Source organism: Centroberyx gerrardi, chromosome 8 (genome assembly GCF_048128805.1).
Source record: "Centroberyx gerrardi isolate f3 chromosome 8, fCenGer3.hap1.cur.20231027, whole genome shotgun sequence".
Lineage (NCBI taxonomy): Eukaryota > Metazoa > Chordata > Actinopteri > Beryciformes > Berycidae > Centroberyx > Centroberyx gerrardi.
The window spans coordinates 2,316,892-2,330,193 of NC_136004.1; positions in this window are offsets into that span (position 1 = coordinate 2,316,892).

A 13,302-nucleotide genomic window follows, 5' to 3' on the forward strand; every position below is an offset into this window, starting at 1 on the left:
AGCCATTCTGTTCCAAATCCGATCCCTGGCTGCGTGCTCGTGCCGCGTGTGTACCCTATGACATGTGTGTGTGTATGTGTGTGTGTGTGTGTGTGTGTGTGTGCTCGCGCACGTTAGGCTGCGTTATGTGAGCTAACTTCTAGCTAGCTAGTCGCCCATCTCGCCCCATTGCGATGGACCGTTTTCTTATCAAGAGAAGAGTGCGGGTAGAAAATGAAAATCCAGACCCAGACCCTGTCTCCGAGGGGGCCAAAGAAGAAGAGGGAGATAAGAAAGATGAGTCGGAGAGAGAAACTCGTGAGCCACGACGTGAGGGAGCACCAGAGCAGTTCTTCACCTTTGCACGTGAAAGATGTTTTTTGTCATTGCCTTGTGGTCAGTTGTATTAGGCTTATAGCTATTTTGTTGAATATTCTTTGGCCAAATTCAATTAAAAACTACATTTTATATCGAATGTGCTGTGTGCCATATCTGCTTTTATTGAAAAAACGAGAACTTCCTTGTAAAGTAATTCTGAAGTCATGAAAATCGACTATTTTCTTAGCACCCCCACGTATTGGTCAAGCTCCCCCTTAGCACCGGGAGAGAAAAAATCCTAGCGCCGTGCCTGCTGTAGGCTCGCTCGATTGCCCGCTTCTTTTTAATGGTTTTTTTTATCATGTGCAAAATCTTGTGAATAAATTTTCTATCTTTTGAGCCATCGGCCTCCCGTCCTGTTTATTCTGGACACTTACCTGTGTATGTGGGGAACCAGATTGGGAAGTAACAATTATATCAGCCCTATACACAATTTTAGTCACTACATAATTGGCGTTGTCGGCAGGATTTTTTTTTTGCTGTTTTTTTAATTCTATTTTTTTTTGTGGCTCTGTCGATTAGTGTAGGGTAGAGTGGGAAAAAACAGTGACAGGTCTTCAGCGACGAGGGAACCACGGGCCAGTTCGACTACCTCCTCTAAGCAACAGACTCTGTCCATTGGGAGAATGGAAGATCTACAGGCCATCATGGAGCAGCTGCAGCAGCTTAAACAACCAATGAACAGTTGAGAGAGCAGCTGCGGGAACAATCACAGGTACCAGATCCAGTGCCAGGGTCATCCACTGCCCCTCCTAATATGGCCCCAGTTAGCAGCCTGGCAAGTGAAGCCATGAACCCTCGTTACATTTATGTACTTAGAGAACGTAAATGTTCCAAGTTCACTGGGAAAATGTCAGTTGATCTGTTAACAGTTGAGCAATGGATTGAAGAGGTGCGCAGATGCCTGGAGGTTAGGCATACGTCAATAGCTGAACAGTTTACAGTTTATCACTGACCATCTAGATGGAGGTGCCAAGTCTGAGGTCAATTTTCACTCTAGTGCCAACAGAGATACCCCAGAAAAAATCTTTGCTATTTTGACTGAAAACTATAGTTGCTCTCAGTCCTATGTAGCAGCACAGTTACAGCTTTTCCAACGTACCCAGCGAAAGGGAGAATCCTTACATGATTACTCCCATGCTCTTAAATCTTTAATGGATAAAACGCCTGGTGGTATTCCCAACTCTGATGTGCTGTTGCGTGATCAATTTATTGAACATGTGCTCGATGACATGTTACACAGAGAGTTGAAACCAGCTATTGCTTTTGTTGACCTTCGGGGTATTGCTATTAGGTGGGCAGAAATAAGTAGACAGGGAGGTAGAATTAGCCTCGGGCCTACTCTTGTGATACATACTCCCAGGCAGTGGATAGTTTTGAGGCGAGCGCAAATGCAGTCACTGCTAGGCCTAATGATGAGATTGCAGAGATAAAAGAGTGCCTTCGCAAACAGCAAGCTCAATTAGATACTATTATGAAGCATGTCACTGCCCAGTTCTCACAGCCTACTCAGGGTGATGCAGTCCCTAACTCAGCTAAGCATTTCCGCTTTCAAGCAGATGGCAAGCCAATTTGTCACCGTTGTAATAGGGCAGGCCATATTGCCAGATTCTGTAGGGTAAACCTAACAGCTTCCAAGACCCGTGGAGGGTCTGGCTCTGAAGTTGGGGTGCACAGCCAGGTAGTGGGAGGGGGCTCTGACTCTCAGCCATCGGGAAACTAGACCCCTCTAGAGCCAGGCACCAGAAAGGGGTCTTGTGGGCTCACTGCCCAGTTGTGGAAATCAGCATGGGGGGTGTTATGGTACCCTGCCTCTTGGATACCGGGTCAATGGTCACCACGATCAGAGAGAGTTTTTTTGAGAAACACTTCAAGTCACAGGGTGCCGGGCTGTTGAAAAGATGTCACTGGCTACGTCTTAAGGCCGCTAATGGACTAAAAATCCCATACAAAGGGGTACATGGAGCTCAATGTCACTGTTTTGGGTAAGACCCTGACACGAATGGGCGTATTAGTTGTAGAGGACCCCCAGGATGAGCCCACGCAACAACAACAGCAGGCCGTGCCTGGTCTCCTTGGAATGAACATCATTGGCCGCTGTTACCGTTTGCTCTTTGAACAGTTTGGCCCTAGTCTTTTTGAGTCATTTGTCCTCCAAGCTGCTAGTAAGGAGTGGAAGGAAACTCTTTCCACGTGTCAATGCATTAAAGCTTTGAACACACAGGGGTACTTGGGTAAAGCCAAAGTTCATGGTCGAGCTGTTCGTGTTCCTGCTGGTTCCTTGAAGTGGATTCGCACTGCCTGTCCCTCCACTGCCAACATCACCCTCCCCTCAGTGCTTCTTGAACCCCTAGCGACAGGAAATCATCTCCCGGCAGGCATTCTTGTGTCTTCGGCCCTTCTTTCTGTCCACCAGGGCAGTGTTGAAATTCCTGTAGTCAACGTGGGCACTGAAGATGTTTGGCTACAGCCCCTCACACAGCTGGGTGAGCTGCACATGGTCGACCCACTGAAATTGGGAAGCTCGGCCCTCATTGAGGAGACAGAGGACCATAACACTATAGCGCTGATTCAAGAGATGATTGCAGTGAGCTCCCCTTCCATTGATCTTTCCAGTCTGTCATGGTCTAACCTTTCCTCTGAACAGACACACTGTGCTATGCAGAAGCATAGCACAGTCTTCAGTCAGGGAGAAGGAGACCTGGGATGTACTACACTGGTGGAGCATGAAATTCCTTTAGTGGATGATGCCCCAGTGCGGCAACGCTACCGCAGGCTCCCGCCATCACAGTATGAACAAGTCAAAGCCCACATTCAGGAGCTGTTGGACAGTGGTGTTGTGCGTCCAAGCTGTAGCCCATACTCCTCTCCAATTGTGGTAGTTTTTAAAAAAACTGGAGAAATCAGGTTGAGGGATTGCTTATCTCCTGCCCCGAATTGAGGAGTCCTTGGATGCTCTCACTGGTGCTCAGTGGTTTTCAACGTTGGACCTCGCAAGTGGATACAATCAAGTACCCGTGGCAGAGAAGGACAAGGCAAAGACTGCTTTTTGTACACCTTTTGGACTCTTTGAGTTCAACCGGATGCCGTTTGGGCTATGTAATGCCCCTAGTACCTTTCAAAGGTTGATGGAGCGGATCTTTGGAGATCAGAGCTTTCAGTCTTTACTGCTGTACGTCTTGACCTGGTACTGACCCGTCTCAAAGAACACAATCTGAAATTGAAGCTACAGAAATGTCACTTTTTCCAATCTGAGGTCAGATACTTGGGCCATGTAATTTCAGCATCCGGCGTTGCCACTGATCCTTCCAAGATCAGCGCGGTGGCCGAATGGGCACGACCTACTACTTGCACAGAGCTACAATCATTCCTCGGATTTGCTTCCTACTATCGCCGTTTTGTGGAGGGTTTTGCAAAGTACGCTGCTCCACTCCACCGGTTGGTGGCCGAAATGGGGGGCACCAAGAAGAAACGCAAAACCCTTGGGAAAGGTGTCATAGGCGACCGCTGGAGTGATGAGTGTGAAAATGCATTCCAAACACTCAAGAGGCTACTTGTGAGTGCACCAGTTCTGGGATATGCTGATTTCACCAAACCTTTTGTCCTCAAAATAGATGCCAGTCATGCTGGACTTGGGGCTGTGTTATCCCAGAACTATGATGGAAAGCGACGACCAATTGCTTTTGCAAGCAGGGGCCTCAGACCCACAGAAAGGAATATGTCCAACTACAGCTCCAGAAAGCTGGAATTCCTGGCATTGAAATGGGCAGTGACCCAAAAATTTCGAGAGTATTTGCTGGGAAATAAATTTGTAGTGTTCACTGATAACAACCCCCTCAGTTATCTGCAGTCGGCTAAACTGGGGGCTGTGGAGCAACGGTGGGCATCAGAGTTGGCAGTCTTTGATTTTGAAATCAAGTACCGACCAGGCCCAACTAATCGTAACGCGGATGCCTTGTCACGCCAGTTGCATGCCCAGAGCATATCCCCTCTATTCCCTGGCTTGGAGGTGCCACATGAAGTCCATGAACAAACAAAAGACATGCCTCAAGTTGCCCATGCGGTTGCTGCCACCTGCCAAGCTATAGCTGCATTTCCATCATGGCCCAAAGCTGACCTAATGGCTCTACAGGCCGCAGATCCAGTGATTGGCACGTTCTTGCAGTACTGGAAAAGAAGAAAACCTCCAACAAAACAAGAAATGGCCAATGTTTGCAAAGGAGTGAAGAAGTTGGTACAGCAGTGGGCCAGAATAAAATCAAGGGATGGTGTCCTATTTCGCCAAATACAGGCACCAGGGGTAGAACAAGTTCTGTTCCAGCTACTGTTGCCCCAGTGCTTGCAGACAGAGGTCCTTAAAAGCCTCCATGACGACCATGGGCATCAAGGCATTGAACGTACCACAAGTCTTGTGAGGCAGAGGTGTTTTTGGCCATTTATGGGAAGTGCCATTGAAAGATATTATATAATATAATAATATAATAATAAACTTTATTTATATAGCACTTTTCTTAACAATGTTACAAAGTGCTTTACAAAAGAAAATAAAACCAGACAAGGCTATAACTATAAAATATAACTATAAAACTATAAAATAGAAACAAAAACATATATCAAACATTTCCAAAGGCTTTGGAAGGAGATTTAAAAGAAGCTAGAGAGTTAGTGTGTCTGAGTTCGGTAGGCAGAGAGTTCCATAGAGTGGGGGTTCTAATAGCAAAAGCCTGATCACCCTTTGTCACAAACTGTGACTTGGGAGTAACCAGCAGGGCTCCATCCGCGGGTCTTTATGGTCAAAAGGGCATATACCAAGTCAATAAATCAGAAATGTATTTCGGAGCAAGGCCATTTAAGGCCTTAAAAGTAAGCAATAAAATTTTTAAATCAATTCGAAAACTAACAGGGAGCCAGTGTAGGGAGGTGAGCACAGGGGTGATGTGCTCATGCCTCCTTGTCCCGGTAATGAGTCGAGCAGCAGCGTTTTGTACCAACTGGAGACGGTGGAGCCCTGGCTGATACCCGAGTAAAGTGCATTGCAATAATCAAGCCGAGAATAGATAAAAGCATGTACGACTTTTTGTAGATCAGCAACTGATGAAAATGACCTAATTTTAGAGATTATCCTGAGCTGGAAGAAACATGACTGAACAACATTTTTGACTTGATCATCAAAACAGAGGTTAGCATCAAATATTACCCCTAGATTCCTAGCAGCCTGCGTAATATTATTTGACAGATCGCCAAGATTAGCACTAAAAGAGCTGATGGATTTTGGGGGGCCGAACAGAATGACCTCAGACTTTGACCTCAGAAATTTTGGGACATCCAGGATTTAATATCAGAGGCAAGTTATGAGATTAGCTAGGCTGCTAGGATCTGTGGGTTTTAACGGCAAGTATAACTGAGTGTCATCAGCATAAAAATGGTAGAACACGTCATGATTTTGAATAACCTGGCCAAGAGGCAGCATGTATATAGAAAACAGAAGGGGGCCAAGAACTGAGCCTTGAGGGACTCCACAACTCAAGTGAGCTGTCGAGGAAGTAGAGTTACCCAGAGCAACAGAAAAAGTTCTGTTGGAGAGGTATGTGCGTAGTAAGCTAAGAGCCGAGCCCTTGATGCCAACCCAGGACTCCAGGCGATGTAAGAGGATAGTGTGATCAACTGTGTCGAAGGCAGCACTTAAATCTAAAAGAACTAAAATCGAGCAGTCACCTTTGTCTGCAGTTAGTAGTAGGTCATTAGTAACCTTAACAAGTGCTGTCTCGGTACTATGAAGTGCTCTAAAACCAGACTGGAAACTGTTAAAAACACTATTATTATTCATAAAAGATATCAGTTGGGATGAAATTACTTTCTCCAGAACCTTAGATAAAAAAGACAATTTGGAGATAGGTCTGTAGTTACTTAAGGACAGGGGGTCCAAATTAGGTTTCTTTAGCAGTGGGTGAACTATGGCATGCTTAAAACTGTCTGGAAAAGTATCAGAGGTCAGGGAATTATTAAAAATTTGTAAAATAACAGGGCTAACAGTGGAAAATACCTCCTTGAGCAGCTTAGTGGGGACGATATCTAAGAAGCAGGAGGATGGGTTCATGTGGGAGACTGTACTCTCTAACACTGAAATTGTGATGGGTTGGAACTGGGAAAAGGAGGCAGAATTAAGATGGGGAATAGAAAGAATGCAAAGGTCGGGCTGGATTGATACCTGATATTCTCCACTTTTTTTACAAAATGAGCGAGAAATTTTTCTGGGAGCTCAACATCGGGTGCAGGAGAAGAAGTGGAGGGACCATTAATGACCGAATCAATTACCCTGAAGAGAACTTTAGGATTATGGTTATTTCTATATATCAGTTCAGAAAAGTAAGCCGATCTCGCCTCCTTAACTGCTATCTGGTATAATGACATTTGGTTTTTAAGGGTGTTATGTGCTATTTCGGACTTGTTGACCATCCATTGTCGTTCAGATTTTCTGCAGAGACTTTTAAGAGCTCGAGTGTGATCGTTCAACCAGGGGAGGTTATTTGATTTTTGTTTCCTTGTTTTAAACGGTGCAATTTGGTCGAGGATTGATAGGCACTCACTGTAAAATATAATAAGTTGGCTTTACTTAAAAAAAAGTATGCAAACTCATTGCCTCAGAAAAATTAAGTAAAGTAAACTTAAGATGGTGAGTTAGAGTAACTTGTTTATTCTGAGTGTGCAATACTTAAATTAAGTTATTATTAATTAGTACAACTAACATAAACTTTTTAATTTTATGTAACTTAAAAGCCATGCTTTGTGATAACTTAATTTTTTCATTTTGTGTGCACTGCTTGATACAAATTGAACCCTACTTAAATCAATCACTAACCACAACTTAATACTTTTAGTTCTACTCACTCATAATTTTTCAGGTTCACTTAATTAAATTAAACAAACTAATTTCCTTGAACTGAGAATTCTACTATAACAATTACAACAACACTTAATAATTTATCTATAAACACATTGTGTAAACTACAATAATCCTCTAAAAAAGATACATTGAGAACACTCATTGGGTTGATTCAGCTGCATTACAACATTTATTTTCAAATGCCAAAAAGTAATTCAACCAACATTGAATATTGGACAGATCTGGGCTGAACAATAAACAAGTATGATATTGCCATTATTTTAGCCGATGATTCCAATATTATTGTAAATATTATCCAATTTAAAATTTACATTTGCTTGTTTTGTAGTTTAAAACTCTTACATAATAACCTTACAATAATAAATAAAATAATGTTCTCCATCCTTTCTCGTATTTAATATGTATTTTGAAACTAATTTTAAATTGTTCATACTGTGATCTTTGTAATGTAAGTTACACTACTGCAATAGCAATATGAATTTAATCTATTGTTCAGCCTCAAGTGTACAGACTTCTGTCCCTAAATATCAATCTCTCGTACATTCAAGTATAAAACATTAGCTCAAACAACACACTTTGGTTTGATATTGCTGCAGAACATGAGGTTTGCGTATGTTGTATTGGACAAGGCAAAATAAAATCACATTTTTATGTGTTAATTCCTTGCACCTGAAAAGGAAGACATACTAACCATTAAGTGTCTCACAATATTAAACAAGTAGGCACCTGTTAACTACAAGACTGTGAACCTATACTGGTAAAGCCAATCGGACCTAATGCAATTCTGACATAATTAATATATTAAAACATTTAAAACAATTAAAACATTGTGTCCCAAACCGAGCATCAGTCCTAGGATTAAACCAACACAATCTTCAAAGAAAACATTACTCCTTGGGTTCTCCACAAATATTAAGTATTTGTATGACATATTAGAACTCCATTAAACGTTTTCAAAGCATAAATGTAAACAATGCACAACCTTTGCTTGATTCTTTTCTGGCCACATTATCCTAGCCTCCTTTGTTTTTCTTTTTTTTAAAACACTGAGCAATCAACTCTTGCAGTCACAAGGGGGCGCTATTGCCACCACTGTAAGAGCATTCCATGGTACAGATTTGAATGTGAATTGAAGATTGTAGTAATAGCTGGGACAGCAAATAAGCGAGTACCGTTTCACAAAAGTATCTAACTTCTCTCATAACAATTAACAGTACCGTTTCACAAAAGTATATAACTTTTCTCTCATAACAATTAACAGTACCATTTCACAAAAGTATCTGACTTTTCTCTCATAACAATTAACAGTACAATAATGATTGCAAAGGTTACCAAGTGCTATCTGATAGCTGATGACTCTTTACTGGTCTAACCCAGTAGACTGTTTTTCAGAGTTAGCAGTTTTGGTGAGAAGGTTTTGTTTCCCAATCCAAGCATTACTGTTTGGATGAATTTGAGTGTATTTGCCATGCATTTTGGGTAATCCAAATGCAAAGCATATGTAAGCCCAAATAACAGGCAAACTGCCTGAGGCAAGTCTCTAATATTGTCCATGACAATACCTCCCTCAAGTACGATGGCATTGGAGATGGGCTGGAGGTGCATTGAGTTTGGACCCTGTTGAGGACTATCTTCACTGAGAACAGTCAGCACATCAACTGTGACGGATGCTAGGGCCTCATCTCTCGCCATATCCTGCAAAGAACCACACATGTTCTTTAGAATAGCAAGTTATGTTTGCTACCCATTGGATTTGCTCTCGTTATGAACATTCATTTTTGGTGTTAAAGTATTTGCTAGAGAATAGAGCTCTAAATACACATTCACGCTGCATTGTAACACTGTAGCCAAAGAAATATACATGGTATGAATAAACTAAATCTATGGAAGCATATACAATGAGGTCCGTACATTTTTGAACAGTGACACTGAGTTTTCACTCTAGACTCCTGCTCCTGAGATTTGAAATGAATTAATGACTATAAGGTTTAAGTAGCAACTTTCAATTTTAATTACAGGGTGTTTACATACCTATCAGATGAATTGTGGAGGAATTGGAGCACAAAACATGTGTCACTGTACAAAAACTTACAGTCCTCACTGTATATTGTGCAGACAGAGTTACATCTTTGTTCTACGTCTGTATGAGTACTGGATATGATTTTTCAATAAATGCAGACCAAACTGTTTTTTTGTGTGCAAGTACTTACAAAGCATGTCTTGTAGAATTCACTGGAGTCGTCGCCGACTACAATGGGAATGCCTTTGAGGACAACAGAGCACTGTGCAGTCACCTCACCACACCTCAGGTGTTGTGTCAAGTGCAAGTGAAAAATATGACATAGGCCTATAAAACACAAAGACAGTTCCCAGTATTGAAATTTGGATATCCTGGACATGATGACCTTAAAGAATAATGTAGGCAACTGAGTATGCCAGCCAATATCTTCACTATCATAACAGGTTATGATAAAATTGAGTGTAATCACTATACTCTTGTTAAATTTATTACAATAGATGTAGTTTCTGATGGAATCAGAGTCAAATTAGCATAATCTCCAGATAAAAGAAATTACAGTATTTACGCCTACCGTAACTGTTCACCATGATTTAATTGTGGGCAGAGCATTTGACTTATCAGATGCCAAATAGTTGACCTGTATTGGCTTTACTGCTATGTTCATTTAAAAAGCTCCATCAGTTTTCACAAAATTAACTTCTTAACACATTTCATGAATTAAACAAAAATTGAAGTTGCTAACTCCATATGATAATCTTAATAATAAAAAATGTTATAGGTGATATAGCCTACAGTTACTGTCTACATGACTCAACTGTCACACATAACTTCTGAATTTGTGTGGAAAACTCCATGATGTGTACACAACATTAATACTACTCACATGTGTGCCAAAAGGCACACTCACATGTGTTTTGAAAGGGAAAAAAGACAAATGCCTTCCGAAGAGCTAGGCTGTACTATATCCGAACCTCAACTCATCCAAAAAAGACTGGATAATGCAGATAAGCCCAGCCAGCCCTTGTCTATCTTCGCATCTTATACTCTTTAGTCTATCTGGTAAATGCTGTGAAACTAAGGGTAATTCCGGTATTTTTAAACCTGGGCCCTATTTTTACATATTTTGGTGTCTAAATGACTAATAGGTACAAAAAGTTTTGGAATTGGTTAATCCTTTGGGGCAACTGCGCCCGTCAAAGTACGTCCACTAAAAGTGCTTGTTTTTGCCACTGACAGGCTCAGATTGTTACTCTAAGCGTCTGACAACATTATGGAAAGCATCCCTACAGACATAGACCTTTTTGTTAAAGAGTAAGATCCTTTTTGTTTAACCAGAAACAGCCGTTATATCGCTCTCTTCAAAGCCACCAGACTCCATTGACAACAGTAATTTTACCTTGCAGAACACGGGAGTTGCTGGTCTACCGCTGCGTAGCGGTCCACCTTTCCATAATGTTGTCAGACGCTTAGAGTAACAATCTGAGCCTGTCAGTGGCAAAAACAAGCACTTTTAGTGGACATACTTTGACGGGCGCAGTTTGGCAGTTGCCCTCAGGAATTAACGTTAACGTTACTTTGCAGCCATTGCAGCTTGTTTCGCGGCGATCTGCTGGACCAATAGAGAGCCTAAGTCCCTCCCCTTCCGCTGTCCCCCATGGGACCTTATTTCGGAAAAAATATGTACGGTAGTCAACGGCAAGAGACAACTAATTGTTTGATCCCGTTTGAATTGTGCCATGAATTACACATATGATGTTTTGTCAATTTAAAAGATAATTTTGCAAGTCAAGAAAGTCGCAGTTTGTCGTAAAACAGTAAAGTAACGTTTAGTTTTGTGTGAAACCGCTCCGTGAACTACATCTCTCGTCTCGCACAATATACGTCACCAACACCAACATGGAACGAAACATACGAAACACACAGGCATCGCGTTAACGTTAGCCCCCACTGTACTAAAACTATCCTAAACCAGTTTAAATCCGTTCCTACTGTCTACCTTCCAGGTTGTGTATAATACTCCTGCTATCTGAGAGGGACTTAGCTTCAGCGGCTCTGGGGAGCTTGTGGAGAGAGAGAGTTATGACGTCACTTACGCGACTTGGGTGTGTAGTCTTTCTAATTACGTATTTTCACAGTCTTATACTTCAACAGTTTTACGACAAACTGCGACTTTCTTGACTTGCAAAATTATCTTTTAAATTGACAAAACATCATATGTGTAATTCATGGCACAATTCAAACGGGATCAAACAATTATTTGTCTCTCGCCGTTGACTACCGTACATATTTTTTCCGAAATAAGGTCCCATGGTGGTCCACCAGAAGGGGAGGGACTTAGGCTCTCTATTACCAAAATATGTAAAAATAGGGCCCAGGTTTAAAAATACCGGAATTACCTTTTAAGTTTTCAAAGTCGTGGGTTGAAAATTTTTACCCTCGTGGGCCAAGTTGCAACAGGATTTTGCCACATGGTGTCGGCAATATTTAAAATTAAGCTAATGTTAGCTAACGTTATCCCTAACAAGACAGCACATAAACCTGGCGCTGAAGTAACGTTACAACAAGACAGCAAAATGGTTTGGTCAAGGGTAAAATATTTACTCACCAAATCAGTGTGCCAAGCACAAGAATCACGGTAATGCCAAGAATAATGACCGCTGCTGTTGAAGTGACATCCAGCTGCACCTGGGCTTGCTCAAGCATGTGCTCAAGAATGTTCCAGAAAGTAACGTAAAGCGCCAAGTAGATGAGGACTGATCTGCGCATGTCTAAATGTTGAAATAAATTTGTTTGTGTTGCCAAAACTCAAGTTCATTGAGTTGGTCAGCTTTTTCGACCCCAAATTACAAGTAACTTATTTAAAATGAGTGTTAATAACAGGTTGATAAAAACTGAGTTAGGTCCACTAATTATTTTTTATTAAATCCCATGTTAGTATTTACAGTGCTGATTGTTAAATGAATTTAACAGTGCATCTGGATTGAGAGGAGATGTAGTGACATTAATGGATGTATTAAAAGCATCACTGAATTTACCTGCAGAACCAGCATTGAGAATGCGAGACCGTGTTGTAGGGTAGGGATTAGAAGTAGAGAGCTGTAGAGGAACTTTAAAAGCAACAGCTTTATGGTCAGTTACAGGCATATCCATCAAATTAAGACACTCGAGAGAGAAACCAGATGAGAGCACCAGGTCTAAGGTGTGACCTTTAGAGTGTGTGGGCCCCTTAACAGATTGAATGAGGTTAAAGGAGTCTATAAGATCTAAAAAATGAGAGGTGAGGGAAAGGGAAGGACAACATACATGAATATTAAAATCACCAAGAATAAGCACCCTGTCATATCTAGGTATGACAATGGATAAATGCTCAGAAAACTCAGAAATAAAATTAACTGATTTAGGTGGCCTATAAATTAAGATGCAGAGAAAACGGGGAGGACCAGTGATTAAGAAACTTAAAACTTCAAAGGAAATAAAATTACCAAAAGTAACAGGATGGCACTTAAAACCTAACTTATAAAAAACAGCTAGACCACCTCCTCTTCCAGAGGGCCTGGGAACATGAAAATATGCAAAGTCAGGGGGCCTAGCCTCAGTCAGGGGAACAGTGTCCCCTGGGGACAGCCAAGTCTCAGTAATCATAAAAAAGTCTAGATCATTAGAAACAATAAAATCATTAATGATAAAGGACTTATTACCAAGAGATCTCACATTCAAGAGGCCAAGATTGTAAGGTGGCAAAGCTGAGGGAAAAGAAACGGGCATACAGCGAATAGGACGTAAATTGTTATTGTTAGCACCTTTAGATATGCCATATGGGCGGGAGGGTCTGTGCCTAATAATGGTCTGGATGGGGAGAATTCCCGGTAAGAGGGTTAATGACAGACAGAGAACCACCATCTCCGCCCATAGTGGCACCTCAGACAGTAGTCTGAGGTGCCACTATGGGCGGAGATGGTGGTTCCGGGGAGGGGGTGAGGGACGTAAACAGTCAGTCACGTGGAGCGGACTGCACGGCGTG